We start from the raw sequence: 8,035 nt of genomic DNA on the forward strand, positions 1-8,035 counted from the left end.
AGACCCGCACTCACGACTGGGGAATAAGGGTCGATCTTCCAAATGCAGACGGAGAAGCGCCACCAAAGTCAGAATGGCGGATGCCCCCATGACACCGACTTATGCCCCATGCGTGATCAAACTTCTAGCGTCAATCCGCGAGCAGTGAAAGCCCTCCGGAGCGGCAGAGCCTTCCACCAGATACCACTCCGTCTTCTCGAAGCATCGGCCCGCAGCATCAACCTCCGTCTCCGAGACCTCAGGATGAGCACGCCTTTGCGAAATGCAAAAGTGTAGTCGCCTTCCAAGCTGGCCGAGACGGACGAAATGATCTTCCCCTAACAGGTCACAATCAGACAATAATTTCCATGCTAGTCATCGACGAGTCCCATGGACTCCGACTTGAAGATATCATCAAACAAAACACCATCGAAGAAAGACTTGGGCGGGACTTCGCCCAAACATCAACAAGCCGCGACATGCCGGTCCGCCCATGCACATGCGCCCACCTGCTTGCGCGCGCACGTTCCCTTGCTCCGAGGCTAGAGCGACGGATGCAATCGCGTCTGCCTCGCCCATGTCGAGCTACCCCTCATATCCGCTTGGATCCTCTTTCACGTGTTGATCACACACTCGTGTTGCGAGAGATGAAAAATGGGAGAGAGCAAAACGGGAGAAAGCACATGCAATTATGAGAACAGTTTTTGTAATCAAAAGGGCTTCGCGACGGCGAAGCTTTGGGAAATAAATTTTCCTAAATACCCTGCTGAAACAACTAAAAGTTCACCGCCCGGAGCCTCCCGAGCGACGAAGCTAATGTTGTTGGTCGTTTTTGGAAAACCCGAGACACCGAGAAGACACGCTGTTCAAAGGACCGATGGTCAGGCCGGAGGTCCTGAAGAGCGGCGAGCCTTCCGTCACGAGTCGACTGGTAAGTCCTCGTGCCAAACTTTTGCTCCTCGAGTCGAGCCTCACTCCTCGAGTCGAGCATCTTCCTCCTCGAGTCGAAATAACTCCTCGAGTAGAATTACATGTCCACAAGTCGATTAACAAATCCTCGTGTCGACCTTGATTTCTTGAGTTTGGGCCTCTATGTTTCACGCAACTCGCATGAAATCTTGAGTCCCAAACACCCAATGGGCCGGATAAACGAAGACCCCTAAGGCCTACAATAGTCCGATAAGACGGGGCGCGCGCACGCGGAACGACGTGCGCCGCGCCAAGTACGCTGCACGCGCGCATAGCGCATGGCACGCTGCGCCGTTCAGGAGGTGCGCGGCATCACCAAGCACGCCGCGCGCGCGCGCGCCGTACTCCACTTCTTGGCAGGGCGCGCTTTACCTCGAGGGGAGTGTTGTCAATTGGTCCCACAAGAAGAGTTGTAGTCTTTATTTTGTACATTTGATGTAATAAAGTCTCACGAAGACTCTTGCATGTAATTGCTTATTCATTAATAAAAATTTGAAACGTTCATTCATTCTTCTTTGTCTGTTTGAAGCTTTATGATAAAACATTAGTTTTTAGTCCATAAACAAACTTAACAACTTACGAAGAGACAAATGTAGATTTGCATGAACAAACTCTTCGTAGTTTGCTTAAAACGATATATTCGCAATCTAAGGGTCAAAGGACTATTGACCTCAGTACGATTATTAGGAGAATCTATGATGTCTGGTTATGGGGCATTGAGAGTTGGAGACTCTATAGTTCTTCTAGGTATCTTTCGAAGGTACTGAATTGATCAATGCACTTCTAGAGACAAAATAAGAACAAACCATTTAACCTGTTATGTCTCGAAGTCACTACATATGAATTGCATCGTGCTTACCTTAATCCTGAAATGAGACATGCCATTTCACAACTTACGTATTCTCATTTGAGAAAGTCAGAGTTCGGACTCACTATGTGATTCTGAACAAGGCCTATTGGTGAAGTACTAAGTTGTGAGAATGTCATGAGTAACTTTGTGAAGTTCTCATTGTTGGAATTGATCTAGGGTTTAAGAAAAAGTTTAACGCTTTGGTAAGCGGCGGAATTTAAAAATTTTCTTTTGACAAGTAAAACGATTTTATTAACCTAGACAAAGAGCAAGTAAACGTAAATAAAAACTATTATGAGCATTAAAAATTTACTAATCTTTTTAGAAGCTTGAACGTTGATGAGCCTTCGGAAGGTTTAAAACGTTCGTCTCCCCTCGCAGCACGTCTCTCTTCTTTCCTCGGCAACACGAGCAACCATGATGGGTTCTATCACAAGAATCACTCGAGAAAGAAAGGAATTAGTGTGTGGGTAATTTTTAAACACGACGACTCGAGAACAAGTCTCAATGTCGAAGAGCTAAAAACGCTAGGTCAAATGTGGACCTAGGTGCCAAAACAAAAACCGAAAATAACTAGAGAGAGAGAGAGAGAAGGATCGGCCACAAGGTCTAGAGAGAGAAGCTCTCAATCTCAAACTTATGTGTAATGACTAGAATGAGAGGAATGAGGTCTCTATTTATAGGGGAGAGATTACCTTCATAAAGGTAGTTTCCTCTTCTCTATAGAATATCATATATTCATGAGCAAATCTTATTTCCTCTTTTCTACCCATGTTTGACCTTCATGACATGTCATGCAAGTCCTTGGATTTGTTTCCACATTTGTTCTCTCTTAGTTGGCCGAAAATGCACTTTCCTTCTAGAGGAAATTTGTTTCCTCTTTTTCTTTTGGCAAGTATCTTCATACATTAATGCACAAAATAAACTCTCTTTCCCACTATGGCATGAACGAAATTCAGCCTTATTTTCCTTGGGTTGGACGAAATTTGAGCTTCTAGAAGGAGCTTCTAGATGTTTCTTCATTTGTTCATGACAACATAAGAAAAGCTCATTAAGAATTTTCAAGTAAAATTCTATGAAATGAAATTAATCCTCAAGGCCCAAATTCTTTAAGTTGGCCGTGTGATTTAAATTTCATTTGTCATCATATGACAATGTCAAAAAATTTATTTACATTCATTTCGTCCTATGTCTAAAAAGACAAAAATACCCTTTAGACAATTTTCACAAAACTTGTCTCGTTCTTGTTTTGACTTAGCTTCTAGTTTAACTATTCCTACTCGATGTGATTTGTGACAGTGACCTCATGGATCCAAATGAACAAAGCTTGAGCTAAACACTTGGACTCAAAAGTTCACAAACCTTTTCCAAGTTTAGCTTAATGTCAACTGACTCCACTAAAGAGTTGACACTGAAAATCTCTCGGTTCAAATGAATTTATTTTCTACTCAAGAATTCAACCAAACTATGATGAGCGGATCCACTGAATATTATCTATGTTTACCCTTCATGAATATCATCAGCTAGTCGGGATTTACAAAATTACCATTTTACCCTTCTAGCTGTTATTTCCTCAACTCCTTTGTCGCTTGTGAATAAGTTAGAAACAATGTATTGACGAGGAGCAAACAAGTTACATTGTTTCATCCAAAAGAGTGAAGACTCAATTTGGACACTGGCCAGTTCATTTATTCAGATTCCAAGGAACAAATCATGACGTGATACACATTGCATTTCAGCAATCTTGTACATGAATTCCATATCTATGAGAACTTCACAAAGTTACTCATGACATCTTCATAACTTAGTACTTCACCAATAGCTCCTGTTCGGAATCACATAGTGAGTCCGAACTCTGACTTTCTCAGATGAGATTACGTAAGCTATGAAATGGCATGTCTCATTTCAGGATTTAGGTAAGCACGATGCAATTCATACGTAGCGACTTCGAGACATAAGAGGTTAAATGGTTTGTTCTTATTTTGTCTCTAGAAGTTCACTGGTCAATTCAGTATCTTCATTAGATACCTAGAAGAACTATAGAGTCTCCAACTCTCAATGCCCCATAACCAGACATCATAGATTCTCCTAACAATCGTACTGAGGTCAATAGTCCTTTGACAATTAGATTGCGAATATATCGTTTTCAGCAAACTACGAAGAGTTTGTTCATGCAAATCTACATTTGTCTCTTCGTAAGTTGTTAAGTTTGTTTATGGACTAAAGACTAAGGTTTTATCATAAAGCTTCAAACAGACAAGAAAGAATGAATGAACGTTTCAACTTTTTATTAATGAATAAGCAATTACAAGCAAGAGTCTTCGTGAGACTTTGTTACATTAAATGTATAAAATAAAGACTACAACTCTTCTTGTGGGCACCATTGACAACAAACTCCCACTTGACTCAAAGAAGATGTGTGTAGTCCTTCATGCCTAATCCCTCTCGATGTTGGTCGAAGACCTTGTTCGCTAGGGCCTTGGTGAATGGATCTGCTAGGTTGTCCACCGTTGAGATCTTCTTCACTTCCACGTCTCCGCGCTGCACGATCTCTCGAATTAAATGGTATTTCCTCTCAATATGTTTGGAGTGCTTATGGCTTCGAGGTTCCTTTGAGTTAGCGACAACCCCACTATTATCACAATAAAGGGTCATGGGCTCGTCGACGTTTGGAACAACTTCCAAATACTTAAGGAATTTTCTAAGCCATACAGCCTCTTTGGATGCTTCACAAGCAGCCACATATTATGCTTCCATTGTGGAGTCAGCAATGCAAGATTGCTTAATACTCCTCCACAGAACAGCTCCACTATTAAGGATGAACACAGATCTCGAAGTGGATTTCCTGAAATACTTATCCGTTTGAAAATCGGAGTCGGTATATCCCGTCATAGTCAGGTCAGTACCTGAATATGTAAGCATCAAGTTCCTAGTTCTTCGAAGATACTTGAGAACACGCTTAACAACAATCCAGTGCTTGGGTCCAGGGTTGGATTGGAAATGGCTAACTACGCCAATGGTGAAACATATATCAGGTCTAGTGCAAAGCATAGCATACATGAGGCTTCCTACGGCAGAGGCGTAAGGAATTTTCTTCATGTCTTCAATCTCTTGTGCTGTCTTGAGAGACTGGTCCTTAGAGAGTGAGACTCCATGCCTAAAGGGTGTTTGGCCCTTCTTGGAGTCTTACATCGAGAAGCGATCCATCACCTTATCAATATAAGATGCTGGAGAGAGCGACAGAGTCCGGTTTTTTCGATCTCGAAAGATTTGGATCCCCAGAATGTACGTGGCTTCTCCTAGATCCTTCATATCGAATTGCTTTGCTAACCAGACCTTAACCTCAGATAATTTACCCACATCGTTACCTATGAGTAATATATCATCGACATATAATACAAGAAACACAACTTTACCGTCGTGCATTAACTTGTCGCACGGCTCATCTAGTGACTGCTCAAAGCCGAAGCTCTTTATAGTTTCATCGAATCTAATATTCCATGACCTAGATGCTTGCTTTAGTCCATAAATGGAATTAGTTACTCACAAACCTTGGTCTCTTGACCTTTATCCACGAAACCGTCTAGTTGAGCCATATAAATGCGATCGTCAAGATTGCTATTCAGGAAGGCCGTCTTGATATCCATTTTCTAGATCTCATAGTCGAGAGCTGCAGCTATGGATAGAAGTATACGGATGGATTTAAGCATTGCGACTGGCGAGAAGGTTTCTTCATAGTCAATCCCTTCTTGTTGGGTATAACCCTTAGCCACAAGTCGTGCTTTGAGCGTCCTGATGTTCCCATCCGGAGCCCTTTTCTTCTTGTATATCCACTTACACCCTACGGGTTTAATCCCTTCAGGAAGGTCTACAAGTTTCCAGACTTTGTTGACATACATCGAGTGCATTTCAACTTTCATGGCGTCAAGCCAAAGGTTTGATTCATTACAAGCCATCGCTTGGCTATAGGAAACAGGGTCATCCATGTCCGAGACGGCTACGAGAGAGTCTCCATAGGACATGTACCTGTCAGGATTTTGAGTAGCCCTCCCACTACGTCGAAGTATTACTTGACGAGATTCTGAAGAGTTAGGTTGTGTTTCAGTTGGGGTAAGAACAGTTCTTACAGATGAGTTAGAAGCTTCCCCACCCAACTTTTCTTCGAGCACAATTTTGCTTCTTGGTTTCACGTCTTTCATAAAGTCCTCCTCAAGGAAACGAGCATTCGTGCTAGCGAAAGTCTTATCGTCCTCGGGACTATAGAAAATGAAACCTTTGGTTTCCTTTGGATATCCCACAAACAGGCACAATTCTGACCTACTAGCCAACTTGCTAGTCTTTTGCCTTAACACATGTGCAGGCACTACCAAAAATTTGGCCTCTAACTACTGCCGAACGCCGTAGTCATTTTAAGTCGACTACAGTTTACCGACTGTCATCTATTGCACTAGAGTCTTATCTCTTTGATTATGACTCCAGTTTTTGGCCGTAGTGTATCTGTTTTATAAGACTGTAGTTAAAATATATAACTACATTTTATAGATGTAGTCTTACTAGTCTCATCTATAAATACTACAGTGTTATGATGTAGTTATATATAACTCAATTACATAAGAAAAAAACACTACAGTTTTAACAAATAATCTTAATTGATTTAATTAGACAGACTACGGCGTTTTTGTGTCATCTATTGCACTGGAGTCTTATCTCTTTGCCTATAACTCCTGTCTTTTTTGTTGAAGACTACATTGTTTAGCTGTAGTTGTTCAAGTTGAGAGTCTATAAACACTACAGCTTTAAAGAGTAGTTATAATTAATTAAGTTGAACATACTACTGTGGTTTTGTGTCATCTATTGCACTGAAGTCTTATCTATTTGCCTATGACTCCAGTCTTTTATGTTGAAGACTACATTTTTTAATTGTAGTTTATATGTATGAAATTATATTTTAACAATATAGACTCCATCTTATTTGTGTAGAGCAATTTTTTAATAAAAATATATATTTATATAAATATAAAATAAAAAACATTTATAATTAAAAATAGAAAATAAATTAAAAATACAACAAAACAACATATAATATCCCACCGATTTTAATTATTTATAATTTAATATAGCAAATAAAAAATATTAAATACAATCTTATACCCAAATCTTAAACCAATGCCATAAAAAAATACCAAGTCATGAATTACAATGAAAATTATACTTAAATCTATGACACTACAAAATCATTACAAGAAATAGATCATATAATGATAACAAAGTTCTTGTTTGCTACCTCAAGAGACTCGAGCGATCTGTCCAAGGCTGATCACGAGAGCCCGACACCAAGCGATCGAGGCGCGCCTGCAAACTTTGGCGCAGTTGCTATTGGACAACTTTGGATTCTTGAAGCGCTTACGAAGCTTATCATTCATTGCTTCAAGTGCTTCCAGTTTTCCGTGTCTCTCAAAATATGTGTTGTGCTCATGGAGATATCTGCATATTTCCCACTTTGCAATATTTCCTTGTTTCTGCAGAACATATATCGATAGACACGTTTGCTTAATTGAATCAAAAGAAAATAAAGCTCAAAATGTCCATTATGGTATCTAGGCACCGTTTCCTTACCATTGTAGGTGATAAAGCTGGCATCCCAATGACTTGATGTGAATCTGCACTAGCAATCAATTTCCTAAATCTTTTATTATTGGAGAAAATATTGCCTACAACTTAATTGGAAAAGGCTAATACTTATATCTACTCTGAGAAAATGAGACCCTTATATCTGCGGCTATTTAAAAACTGAGTTGATAGGAATAAGATAATATTATTACTGATCAGATTAGCGATACCTGAAGTTGAGTAGGACTTGACACCAATCCATGGCTGAAAATTAAGACAAGGTCAGAGAACAAAATTTGCGCATGAATGATCTTGAAACTATATATGATTTAACATACTAACCTTGTAATCTGGAATTTTATCATGAACTCTACCAAGTATAGGTAAAGATGAGGGCCTGAAAATATATCCATTAATAAACATCTAAAAGATGCGAGACAATGAGAAGGAAAAAAATAAAGTACACAAGCTGCATTAGTAAAGATGTTGGGCTACACTACTGGGAGCTTATATGGGTTCCATCGTATATGTTTTCACCGGCACCTATGTCTGCATAAAAAAATTCTGGAAAGTAAAATCAAGATGGCAAGAGATCATCAATAATAATAAATACTAAATAATATATAA

The 8,035-nt window shown here is 39.9% G+C and overlaps 1 long non-coding RNA gene across 1 annotated transcript; it reads right to left on the reverse strand.

Annotated features, from left to right (window-relative positions):
* Positions 1-7,414: 7,414 nt before the first annotated feature.
* LOC149404131 (uncharacterized) lies at positions 7,415-7,789 on the reverse strand. Its single transcript, XR_016294116.1, has 3 exons — positions 7,751-7,789; positions 7,639-7,672; positions 7,415-7,458 (listed from the first exon to the last, which is right to left on the reverse strand). It is a non-coding gene; the product is annotated as an uncharacterized LOC149404131 (long non-coding RNA).
* Positions 7,790-8,035: the final 246 nt, after the last annotated feature.

This window comes from Urtica dioica, chromosome 2 (genome assembly GCF_054948205.1).
Source record: "Urtica dioica subsp. dioica isolate 48M chromosome 2, U.dioica_male_clone48M_v1_H2, whole genome shotgun sequence".
Lineage (NCBI taxonomy): Eukaryota > Viridiplantae > Streptophyta > Magnoliopsida > Rosales > Urticaceae > Urtica > Urtica dioica.